At 41.9% G+C, this 13,410-nt stretch overlaps 1 protein-coding gene across 16 annotated transcripts in view; it reads right to left on the bottom strand.

Moving 5' to 3' along the window:
• The window catches only part of ARPP21 (cAMP regulated phosphoprotein 21), a 288,954-nt gene that overhangs the window by 137,602 nt on the left and 137,942 nt on the right, over positions 1 to 13,410 (bottom strand). Inside the window, exon 1 of one of the 16 annotated variants that reach the window (XM_051768563.1) lies at positions 800 to 1,007. The exons of 13 other annotated variants lie outside the window; for them this stretch is intronic. The gene's annotated coding sequence lies outside the window, so the exon portion shown is untranslated. Of the gene's footprint in view, positions 1 to 143; positions 183 to 296; positions 762 to 799; positions 1,008 to 13,410 lie in introns of those variants that run through there. 2 more of the 16 variants (XM_051768566.1, XM_051768569.1) reach the window with 2 other exon arrangements.

Below are 13,410 nucleotides of genomic sequence, written 5' to 3'. Positions count from 1 at the left end.
GAGATTTTTTCCTTTAAGTTTGATCCGTTTTAGCTAAAATGACAGCTGAGAGGACGGAGCTCTCCCCTTCCCCCCCTCCCCCCGCAGATCCCCTCCCTGGCGCTCGTCTCCCCACCTAGGTTCCCGGACAGCGGCCACCTCACCTCCGCGCCGGACCCCGACCCGCCTCAGCTCCGGCCAGCAGCGCCTCTGGCGATGACCGGCCGGCTGCCGAAACTTTGGGAAGCCGCCGCCCTCCGCAGGGCAGACGGCCCCGCGACCACGCCGAGACCCGCAGCGAGCCCTCCCCGCCCTACCTGGCTGTCACCACCGCTATGCTGCCGCTCCGCAGTCCCGTGCAAGGCTCCGGCTCCAGCACCGATAGCATCCTGCCCCGCCGGACTATGAACGACACCCTTTTTTCCTTTCTTTTCCCTCCCACTCTGGTAAATACCGCATCTTAGAGCCGGAATCCTGCAGCCGCTATTAATAATTGCACATCGCACGCAATAAAGGCAAGCCCCGGCTGCATACACAGCTCCTGTTTCCCTCTTCCTCCGCTCCACATTCTCCAGCCGCCCTGACCTCAAAAATTAAAAGATCACGGGGAAAGGTGGGGGGGATGGGGCGAATGACTCCAACGAAATGACAGAAAACATGCTGAAAGGAAAAAAAATAGACAAAAAAATCGCAACAACAAAGAACATCACGCCACACAAATGTCGACAGATTCTGCTTTGGCTTCTTTGGGGTTTGTTTTCGGGTTTTTTTCGTTCCTTTTTTTTTTTTGTTGTTGTTTTTGTTTGTTTGTTTGTTTTACCTTGCCTGCAAACGGGATCTGCCCCCAGCGTCTTGGCGGCTCGGGTTATTTTTGTTTGTTTGGTATTTTTGGTTGGCCGGTTTGTTTATTTTTGCTGCGGATACGCTGCTGTTACAGTACAGTGCGTGTCTTCCTGAAAGACATGGTCTCTTCCTCCGCCTCCGCCGCGGGAGGAGATCCGCCGCCGCGCCGCGCTGCTGCCCGGGCGCGGTGGCCGCGGCGGCGCCGCCCGACCCGCCGGCCGCCTCCTGCCTCGCCCCGATCCGCCGCCGCCGCCTGCCTCTGCCCGTCCTCTCCCGGCGCCCGCCTGGATCCCCGTCTGGCTCGCTCCTCTCTGCCTGTCCTCCGTCCTTTATCTGCCGCGCTCGCCGGCTGTACTGTCTGTCTGCGAGTCTCTCCCTCTCCCTTTCTCTGTCTCCCCGCCCACGCAGCGTGGTGCGCCCCGGACCGCAGGCAGCGCCGCGCTCCGGCTCCGCTCCGCGCCGGCTCCGCGCTCGCTGCGCTCAGCGCCGCCGCCGCCGCCCCGGCTGGCACTGCCTCGGCCGCCACACAGGAGCGGCCGGCCCCGCCGCCATGGCGCTCCCCGCCCTCACCCCACCCAGAGCCCCACGCAGCGCTCGGAGCTGCCCGCCCGGGCTCCGTGTCTGTCTGTGTGTGGGGTGGCTCTGTCTGTATGTCTGAGTGTCTGCCCGCCCGTGTGCGTGTGGCTTCCCGCACGCCGGCCCCTGCAGTCACACTGCTTCTCCCCCCCGCCACCACCAGACAAACCCTCCCCGTCAGCCCATCCCCAGCCAGGAGCAGAGACAAAGCACCCGAGCGGGGCTAATAAGGAGAAAGCTCGTTAATCCCCTCCGATTCCTTGTTATTTGCTCCCACCCACTCCCCGTCGCCTCCAACACACGCTCAAACACCCCACCTCACTCTCCCAAGGCAAAAAAAAGAGGGAAGGAAATGGGCCCTTGACTCCAGAGGACAGCTTTAGTGAAGGTCGGGGGGGGGCGGTTTTAATTATTATTTTTGCTTGTGAAACCTGACAGCCTCCGCGTTGATCAGCCGAGCTGCTGAAAGGGGAGGGAAAAAAAAAAAAAAAAGACCGCAGCCGATTTTGGGTAGTAGAAGATAAGCCACTGAAAATGGGGCACATGATCCCCTTCCCCCTCCCCTGCCCAGCATGACTCTATCTAGGATCTCGCTTGATGATATTTCTCCTGGAGACTTGCTGCACACCATCAAGACCGAGGGAAACAGGCAATTCAGCGGCACATGCATTTCCAATACATAAAACCCCTGCTATCCATTTAAAATCCGAGCCTCATTTTACCCAATTGAATACATCCAGGCATTCATTCCGCACCCAGCCGAGAAAAGGGCATTTACCTCTTTGGTAGGTGGCTATTAATATGCAGTAAAATTATAGCTGTACAATGCCAAATGTAATTGCCATAGATCATTTAGAGCAGATCCAGCAATTCAGCTGCTGGAAATGCATGTCTGTGAATAACCATGCATCTGGTACAATGCCCTCTACTACAATAACCTGAAAGGAGACAGAAGTGTCTGGTACTAGCTGCAATTAGTAATCCTATGGATGAAAAATAAACAGTCAATAAGTACAAAGCAGCAAGGTCCTATGAAATATAGCGATCGTTTCTGTCTACGGCAATACAAATAACCCAACTCCCACAGACAGACAATTCGTATTTAAAATACGCAGTTAAAAATGCACTCCTTTCATTATGTGCTTTCAGAAAGTCCTAGTTATGAAAGACAGCTTGCTACGATTAATGAACATAGTAGAACTTGCATACCAGTAAATATGGACAAATATACAGAAGGCTGGGGGAGGATGGAGGGAAATGTTTGCTTTAGTAGGTATTATCCTGGCACCCCTGGAATCCCTCTTTCCCCTCAGAAGCAAACACCTGCTTTTACTGGGGACTGCTGAATGGAATCAGACTGGAAGAATACAGTGAGCGATGAACCACAACAGGGTGTGCATTAGCCGGCTCTTGGTGCACACCTCAAGTGATCAGAGGCATTCAGCCAGGCACACCAAAACCTGTTCTGCTAATGCACCTCCTGATGTGGCTTCCTCCTGGGATGGTCGTGTGTGGCTCCATCTACTTTTAAATTCATTCTTTAACATATTGCCACACTGTGCTACAAGTTCAATCTGAAAGGAAAAAGACCAACAGAAAGGCTATAAATGGTACTAGTCTGCTACAGCTGGTGACAGGGCAAGGACCAGCTCTTTGCTTTTTACCATATGATGTTTCAGCCATCTCCACAGTAAGCTAAAGTTAATTTTCCAAAATGGCTATCAAAACTGTTCTGAACATGCACTGAAATGCACAGGACCTCACCTAGCTGCTGCACATCATTCCTTCCCTTCCAAGCAGATAAGCAAGAGAATGCATACTGCAACAGGACACAAAAGCATTACTTCCTGGTGCCTTCACCAAACTGCTTGCAATTCACCTACAGGAGGAGAAGGGGTGAGGGTAGTCAATGTTTCAGAACCTTGCTCGAGTCACTAGATGCAATGAACCTGTACAACAGCCACGTGTCCACAGCTTGTGTCCCACCATTGAGATACTAGAGTGCCAAACCTAGGTGTCAGATCTGTAAGTAGATAAAAATTAATCCAAGCTGTAGTCTGGCAGTTCACTCTACCTTCTCCTATGTGGCAGGATGTGCTTGGGGCGAGCTACCAAATGTTAAAAGATGCCAGCTACAGCAACACCAAAGGAAATAATCGGGGGAAAATAACCAAACAGTATCACTCCAGTATCACGTAAGCAGTATTTCAACTCAGAACGGTGAGCAGCATCAAATACAGCATGTGCAAATAAGTGAAATTGCCTCCCTTTGTTGGGAAGTCAGCTCAGACCTTGTTGTTCAGATACTAACGTGACAGAATATGCAGCCTACATCCCCTCCTTCAGGACTTTTCTTTGCAAAAAAAACCCATCACAGTCATTGCACAATCATAATTTTAAAGAGGTGGCAAACTACAGCAACGATTTGCTGCTGCCTGTCCTGATTTGTAAACATGCACAGGGATAACTGTCCACTTAAGCCTCATGAAAGTCAGCAGAAGCCATGTGTTTAAGCAGAGGCAGAATTTGATAAACTCTTCAGACCTCTGACACCTTTTTCTGTTTAAGTAGCCAAATTTTGAGGGTAATCAGGAAAAAAAAAAGACACAGGACCTACTTCTACAAATACTTTCTTGAGTAATGCATTTAATTAATTAACCAGCAGCACATGCTTTCTAGGACTCTGGTATTGCCAAGTGCCCCTGCACAATAGAACCATGTGTAGCGGTGAAGCATATGTGTGCTATAGGTACACAAAATTCCTACAGACAACACCAAACACTTCAGCTCAAGGTACTTTCAAGGCATGACAACAGATTATATTACTTGTTCACTGTGAGCACACTTTTTAACTATGATATCTCAATTTCACTTAGAAATCAAGAAAATCTTAATGGGCTTTCAAAAACCGGTATCTGATTGGAAGTATGAGATGTCAGACAAACATACAGAGCTTCTTGCAGTTCTGCAGTCACAGGAGATTCTTGTGATAGAAGGCATAAAGTGTTACTAAATACATTAATAAAAGCTTGCACGACTGGTTGCAGATTTCTGCTGCTTCTAGTCATTTTTCAGTGAAAAAAACTCTAGCATATAAAGTCTGTTGTGTTTTGGAGTTATAGAATGGTTCAGTTTGAGGCTGAACAGTATAAGCTAATTGTTGATGTTATTTATCATAATTTTCTGTGAAAGAGATCCGTTTTATGGGATTTTAATTTATTTTTAAACTTTTTCTTCCTTTTTATGTCCTACATGTTACAAACAAATTAATCATGCATGGTTTGCAGATGGACTTAAAAATACTGTGCTTCTATTTAAAGTGGCACTTTACAATATGTAAATATAGCCAAATTGCTCCAGTTTTACATACTTCTCAGGAAGAGCTGAAACATTTTTCCAGCTACAACATCTCAAGTAATGGAAAATTAACCAAGCAATTTGTGTAAAGCATGTACTGGTAGCTCAGATTTGATAAAAAACCGAAGCTTTATGCTCTTTCCAATGAATTCAGTAAGAATTTTGCAATAGATTTCATTAGGATTAAGATCAGGTACCTAAATCTCAGACTCTCTCTTTGGAGAAAGATCAATGAACAACCCTTTAAAATATAATCTGTTGCTAGAGGGGCTGAGGAAGCTTTTTTTTCCACTGAAAGCAAAGCATCATTTCTTTGTGTTTGACACTTGAAGTCCCCTCTTAGTTTCTTTTAGAAATCCCAAAGTGTTTGATGTGCCATATCTGTGTATCTTGAAAAGGATATTCCGGTGTGGAGTTCCTCACCCCACAAAAAAAAAAAAAAAAGATGGCTGATCCCCCCTAAGACAGAAACTGTAGCTCTTGCTCAGCTCTGACTTTCAGAAAAAGAGGAGTAGGAATTTGAACTCTGGCTTTGACAGCTAGAATTGGTGCAAATGGTTTCTCCTATTGTGGCCTCTAATTTATATTTACAGGCAGGAGGGCTGGGGGACTTTCATGTCACAGTGTTAGAGAGGCAGTGGACTGTTTCACGGGCTGAAGGGTGGCTGGCAGCTCCAAAAGGGATATTCCAAAGTAATCCAGAGGCCACACAAAGGGTTCAGCGTGGTATCCTTCTGACTCAGTTATATTGCTGACAACACTGAAAGAGCTGTGACAGGTTGAGAGAGACAGGCAGTGGGCAGCTCTCTGTTGCTCTGAACAGAAACACATCTCTGATATAGAAACTTAGCATAGCAGTATTTTTTATAATAGGTATGTGTGGTGTCTACGGTAGGACAAAGCTGCAAAACATGAAGTGGTGAGTAATAGAAAGAGCAGTAAGAAGAGAGAGTCAGCAAGAATGTTGTGAGCTGTGGTATTAGGATGAGCCAGAGAGAAAATGGTGGGAAAAAGAGAAGGAGGGAGAGTCCCAGGTAGGGAATGCAGTGAGTTGGTTATCTTGAGATCTGTGATTCATTGTGGGGAATGTGCACTACCTGCACATATTAGAGTACTGTAGGGAAAAAATCAGGCTGAGGAAATTCTGAAGTCTTCCGATAGGATTTATGAGCTTTAATAATCCAATGGCTCAGGGTCACCTAAGAGCCCAGGAACTGCTTGGCTCAGAAGTATGAGTGACTCTAAGGAGACATATGACAAACACAGCATCTGCAGGAGTGTAGTTACAATCCTTGGCATAGGAGCCATAAGAATCACAAACAAGTTCACCAGCACAAAACAGTTTCCCATCAAGATCTTATCAAGAAAAGTCTTTATTGCAACCCTTTGTTTAAAGCAAAGTATAAAAGCGTAGCTTTCCTCCTAGCACACCTGTCTAGAAGACAAGCTTGGGTGACAATTTTCAGCTATCACAATAAGATGTGACTTTCAACACAGGTACATGGTGCCTCTCTCACTGCTGAAACATCACTATACCTACACCTGCTCTTAAAGTGCCCTGGAAGAAGGGAAGTCGAGGGACTCGGGAACTTCATGGGTGAGCAAGTGGATCGAGGAAATGACATAGTGGGGGAAAGAAGAAAAAAGCAATCTCGAGAGGATTCCCCACTTACTTTCTAGAAATCCTGCCAGATCAATATTAGGAATAGCAATAAAATATGCTTTGCAGTTGTAGGCTTGGTTTAACACTCAAAAGCAAGTATGTTTTAGAGAAGACCAACACCTCACTTGTAGATTGGATACTATATGAAAACTTAGAGACTGAAGTTGGAAAATGATTTGGAGGTGGAAAAAGAAAGATTTACTGTGCCAATCAGCCCCTGTAACTCTGATTACTCACTAAGTACCAACTTTTCCATTTGAAATTCCCCTGAACATGTTGCCCTCTTAACTTTTGCTTCTAGAACATCTAGTCTTCTCTGAAATGCATGTTTTTGAATGTAAGAGTTCAAGAGAAGCCTCCCATTTTCATGAGGCCTAGAACTACCTTGAAGGTATTTTTCACAAGTAACTTGATACTACGCTACTATGTTGACACCCTTCAACCAGATGCCATTTTTCAGTTTTCCTTTACAATTTTTAAGAATCGTATTTAATTTCTTACATCAGAATCCCTAGAAAGGATCCTGGCCACAATGTCTGTGTAGCCTAGATGTATTGCTTTCCTGTTGCCCACCCTACTTCACTGCAGTATGCTCTGGGGCTCACACTGGCCACTTTCTTAAAGTCATCCAGTTGGAGAAGTGGCAAACAACAAACATTGGCCACAAACCTTATTCAAGAGGAGGTGAGGACACCCTCCACAAAAGAGAGAGCTAAGAGAGTAACATAATTTGCTGGCAGATCAGTTCCCTCACAATACATGTGAGATTAAGTAGTTGCCCCCTGTAAGGCCATGTTGTGCTTTATGTACAAAACAGTGTGCAGATGTGCCAAAGAACAGGAGCAAACTGGGAAAAAAAACCCTCAACAAAACTAAACAAATCAAACCAAACAAAAATTCCAACCTGTGCTAAATCACTTTTCCAAAACCTGCCCTTTACAAACTACTGGAGGCAGCCTTTCTTTACTTATGTATAATCATATTAGTTTTGTTCATCCTCAGTAAAAATGACCAGAAAATGCACAGATGTAACCTCAATTTAGCATAGTGAGCGTGACTCTACTTTGGACCATCCTTCTCAAAGATCCCAACAGTAGCAGCAGCCCTACAGCAAGCAGAGACTAATTCCTGCTAAGTCATTTGAAAACCCTCTCAAGTTCTGTTAATGATGATAAAATGTGGCCTTTGTCATACAACTGGGAGTCTTGGAGGTTTTTTTGAGGAGCTATGGGTTAAAATCCTACTGAGGTTATCACCTTAACTTCACTTTTAGTGAGGTTATCACTCTTTGCTTTGACTCATTTGGGACAAACATTACTTTATTTAAAATTCTCAACCAAATAAGAGTTTAATTAGCATTAATTTAACAATTTGCAGTGTTACGTCTTTAACATTTTGGAATCAGTTTTTATGTTGGCTACTGGAATGCAAAAAAGAGACAGTAAAGAACAAATGACTGCTTATGTAAAAATTAGGTTCATTCAACACGAAGTGATGGGGGCAGCAGGAAATCCCACAATGCTGTAGTTCATAGACAGAATACAAAGACAGATACTTAAGCTTCCAGTATTTTGAGGTCTTGGACCTCTCAGATCTTGGAGTCTTAAGCATAGCTATTTCTATGTCACTGCCCTTAAAATAATACTGTTCCCTCAAATTTTCTCCAGCTGCCTCCTTTTTGTTTCGCCTTGCCTTATCCACTAGACATATTTAAATTTTCCTTTGTTTGGAATCTACATTTTTTCACGCCCTAAAATTATAGCCTTTGCAATGTGCAATAACTGTAGAAAGTCCCTTCATTGAAAGAGCAGAACATGGTACAATTTTAGCATCATATAATTTCCTGCATAATTGTTAAATCATTTTCTTCCTTTTCTCCCTCCCCCTCTCTTTTTTTTTTTTTTAAAGGAAAGAAAGATTCAAAATGCATATCCAGAGAGAGAGACAGACAGAAAACTTCACTGCCACATAATACCGTGCCACACTGCAACTCACATTTACTGCAACAACCATCTTGCATCAATGACAAGACTTTCCCTATATATTGCTTTGGTCACTCAGCACTGGACTCTGTACTCTGAAAGGCACTATTGGTTCACAAATGTAAACCTCATTCTGTGTTTGTGACGTATTCTCAAATATCACAGCATAAAAATATTAAAATAAAGCTGTTCATAACATTTTCCTGTGCACCATCTGGGCCTTGCAAGAAAGCTGACATTATCTGTCAAACTAAAGATAACCACATTTTCTCTCTTTTGTATCGCTAATGTTTGTCATCGCAAATTTTACTTTAATGCTCCAATTACATTATGACATTCTTAGAAACTGAATGGCACTAATGACTTTCATTATTATTTACACACTTCCGTAATTATAAGGCTCTCCCTCTCATTCACAACATGTTCTCCCTCATAACACTCGCTCTGATATAAAGCTAATGAATTTTAAACTTTCTATTACATAAAAGCCCATGATTAATTACCCAGCTTCCCAATCTCTTTATGATGCACAATACAGGGCTCTCCTGCAGTGATGCAGCAAAGGGGGAAAAGTATGGAACTTTTATTCCCTCTTTAGTGAAAGCAAATAGAGAGATAAATAAAGTATCTTTCTCTTTAAAGTGGCATATGCAAATTTAATTGAAAACAAATATAAATCAAAGCATTCCTCAGGAGAAAGCTAAATATCCCCTTATTAGCCGCATGTAGTAAATAGGATAATAATGGCTATTCTTATCATCTTTAATTTTTCATTACAAGAATTTTTTTAATCTACTTCAAGCAAATGAGATGGTAGAAGTAAAAATACATGTTTTTTACATAAGACATTTAGTGTGGTATGTTGTGTCACCAAGATCAACTATTTATGTGGTTTTAATTATTCAAAATACTCGACTCCACTGATAAAAAAAGACAAGACAAAAAAGCCCAAGGTTGCACCAGCACCACACCAGATGAAGGGCAATTGTGACAAATATAAATTACTACACTTCAGACTGACAAAGGTAATACAATAAACCAGAGCCTAGAAGACTTTGAAAGACATTGTGGGGGCACTGAGCAGCCTATCAATGAAATTCAGAGCTCGCTAATCACTGATACAGGCTGCAACCTGCACAAACTGTACATGTCTCAATGCCTATACTGCCAACAGAAACTGGATTCCTGCAGGCGAAGGTAAATGTACTGACAGTCAAAGGGAGGAAGAATGGGTTAATTAAAAAGTGTGGCTACTCTTAGCCCATTTGCTGGCTAGTAAACTTGACCCTATGATAATGGGGAACCTGTGCGTATAAAAAATTTATTTTCTGCTATTCCAAGGAAGTTCCTTTTTTATGCCTCTCCCCTGTTAGTAAAGCAGGAGTCAGTATCAATGCAAATATATGCAAGGAATATAGTCCCAAATGGGGAAAAAATCTCATCCTGTCATGACTGAATTGATGGATATCCAGCTATGAATGACCTATTCTTTTAAACCAAGAATGGGACACCTAGAAAGATGAAGGTTCATTTGCCTGAGCCATTTAGCTCTGTGTTACCTCTATATGAACTCCTACTGCTGATCTGCTGCTGGAACAGATAAGAAAATTTTCTTTGTTGTGAGAAAAAACAAATGTGGTTAGTTTTCTTTTTAATATCATATGCTTTAAATGTCTAATCAGTTTCCAGTGTCACGGAAAACCCCAGAGGCATCTTACATTAAATAATTCCCTGAAAGTTCAGTACAACACAATGATACAGTGTAGTTTCAGCCTTGTGAAAATTCTGAGGGACGATAACGATACTTTGGTCTGTGTGGTCCTACACAGCAAATAACTTGAAATTTTCTCAGGGCTTGATCCAAGGTCCACAGAGTAAGCTATATGATCATCCTACTGTCTTCATTTAAGATCTCGTTCCAAGGCTGCTCATCAGCAATATCACTTATTTGAGTTATAAAACTCTCTAACATCAGAGAATGTTCTATAGTTTAAAAACAAAAACCAAACTTGGATTAATCAAAAATCAGTCCTTCCATTCTCTTTAATGTTGTCTTGCATGCTGTTATGTTGCAAAAAATTTTTAGGAGTACATTATGAAGCAAAAAGTATAAAACGCTCCTATTATTTCTTTAAATCCATAACTAGAAGCCAAGCTTTAGAGAGCAGGCAGGCTCTTGGCAGATGAGGAAGAAAGACATAGATGCAGAAGGAGAGTAGGTCTCAGAATAACATTACTTTTCTGATTTTAATAAAGTTCCTTTACTTAGCAATCAGGAAAAAAAAGGCAACTTCTGGCTATTCCGGCTTTAATCAACATGTAATTCAGGGATTCACTATTTGTCCTCAGACATTGTACAGCTGCTCTGCGCAAATAGATAGAGTCCTCCTGAAATCCAGTTTTGTCAAGATTCATCTGCTTTCCATGGCTGTTGCAGTTCATCTTCTGTTGCTGACTCTGAGGTAAAGAGCACTGGACTAAGATATCTATAGGATATGTAACTTTATATTCAAAGCCTCCTGACATTTTGGGCAGAAAGTGTCAGGCTTATGGTCCTCAGTCAACCTTTACATGCCCATAAAGAAATTTCAGAATGCACTAAAAAAGTCCTTTGAATGGCATAAGAGATGTCCTATATGCTCTTGAAATGTTGGACCACAACCCTCACTTCTGTTTTATTTGCTGATGGTTTATATTGCAGATAATCTTCCTTAAAATATAGTGAATAATAAACCACGGTAGCTGCTAATCTTAATGACTGTTTCCATGTTCTGGGTTAGACACCTTCCTAGTTTTCCAATGTTACCCAGGAATAATTGTATTCTAAAGAAAACGGTGTAGTTCTGGGACTTCTACATGCACTAACTGTTAGTAATAGCACTTACACAAAAGAAATGAGACATCACAGAGTAAGACACAAACATCATAAAAAAGTTGAGCTAATAATTATAGAAAGATTATAAAACAATGGGATAATGTTCATAATAATGTCATAACTGTGACTAATGGGACACCTAATTGTACCTATTAAGTGACACAAGGATTTGCAGTGATAATTTTATGGTCCATTCTTAGTGCAGACAAAACTAGTGATAAGTTTACAGCCCACAGGATCAATTGATTAGTATGACAATTAATATAAATATGTTTTAAAGACATATGGCATTATCCCTATGCTATGTAGCTTTCAACAATATTTTTGTTTATTATAATATTTGTATCATGAAATTCTAGTTGTTTAAGATAATTAAATATGTTTATATCACCATATTCCCCCAAAGATGAGTAAGACATGGGCCCCCAAGATTTCTTATGAAGTAGAAAAGACTTATGAAACAATTTGAAAGTGAGACAAGCATGGCAAACAGAAGTCTTCTTTCAAATCTGTAACTCTATTACATGGCCCTGTGATCCACTGCTTATATAAGCATGTGAGAGATGAAGCCTTCTTCCATCCTGTCTTTTGTGCCTAAGTAAGGAGAGCTTCATGATTTGCAGAAGTAAGTGACAGAGAAGGGAAGTGCTTCAGAAGCCTGGGGATAGGGCAGAGAGAAAGGCGAGATGCCACTATGAAAATTAATTAGTGGTGATGGACAGTGATCTGCTGAAGCTTGTTCTTAGAATTGATTTTGTTGTTAAGTGCTATATGAGATCTCCACAGCCCATGAAAGATGAGCCACACGTCACCAGAGAAAGCTGCATGTGAAGCAACATCATTAAGCAGAAGCCAGGTATTGACTTCAAATATCAGGGCTCTGATTCTGATTCTATCTTTTAGTGAATTGATAATTTTGAGAAATTTAACCTGTCTACTGGTGCCTTTGCTTATTCTTCACACCTGCTTCTTATCTTTCTTCTGGCTATTGTAATTCTGTGGAAAGTACTATCCATCATTATGAACTTCTGTCATGGCAGTCTGCAAAAATGTAACCTCCTACATCTCAGTCTGAAAGTAGTCTCATTGAAGATGATGGGAATTTCACACTGATCTTGGCAGCAATCTTGTTTGCCAATAATATCATCTGTATGTATTCTTTTGAAATGCTTCATATTGATTAACACAGTTTTTAAAAGCACAAACAATAAATTATTCATTTTTATTTATAAAGTAGCTATAGTAAGTGTTTATCACAGGCAGAGTATTTTCATACAAGTCAGAATACTTAGAAAATAAGCCAAATAAATCAACAAATCAGCTTTTATCTGTCTTATAACTGTAATACCTTTTCTATAAACATAAACAAAACTGGGAACCTCTTTCCTGAAATGCCTCAGAAAAGAGATGAGCCTTGCAAACCAAGAAAGCCAGTGAACACCCTAAAAGACAGTGCCTTCATGGAGAACATGTTACTATCAACTCCCCTGCATTAAAGGCACAAGCGCCTCCGACTATTTATCATACAAGTATATTGGACAAACGGTACTAAATCTACAGGAGTAAAATTACAAAGCTCATCAATTTTTAATAAAACTGCACAGCACTTGAGGACCTAGATGAATTTGATTCTGGACACATCAAGACAGACATTTGGAAATACGGCTAATAAGGACCTTAAGTCATCATACCCTGCTATGGAGAATAACATACATAAGGGATGTGAATTTTGAAGAAAAAAAAAAGATGCTGCAGTAGAATCTTAGCTGTACTTAGCTGTGTCTATCATTTTTACTGTTTGTACAATACTTTGTACAGTAAACTGAATTTTCTGTGTACTGCCTTTCTCCTACCAGGAGCTGGCAGCTTTTAAGCTTGACTGCAAGGTTGGGGCAGGTACCTAGCCTTGCATATCTGAGCATTACAGCCAAAAGTGTTGTGCTAATTTCCAAATCAGTAGCAGGGGAGTCATAGCACAGCCACCAGTAAAAGCAACACAAACCCCTAAATAGCAGAGCTCTTTCCTTTTAATTGCAGGGCCCAGCAATTTTTTTAAGGGTGAGCATTTGTCCAGTGTCCCCTGTAGGCCTTTTGTCAGCTTCTGTGCACTCTTGTTCGTTTTGCTGATGCTCCTC

This window comes from Manacus candei, unplaced genomic scaffold (assembly GCF_025592945.1).
Source record: "Manacus candei isolate 608988 ecotype Guabito, Panama unplaced genomic scaffold, ASM2559294v1 h1tg000095l, whole genome shotgun sequence".
NCBI classification, from domain to species: domain Eukaryota; kingdom Metazoa; phylum Chordata; class Aves; order Passeriformes; family Pipridae; genus Manacus; species Manacus candei.
The sequence above is the reverse complement of the archived record's forward strand: the minus strand, read 5'-3'. Positions and strand labels throughout refer to the sequence as shown.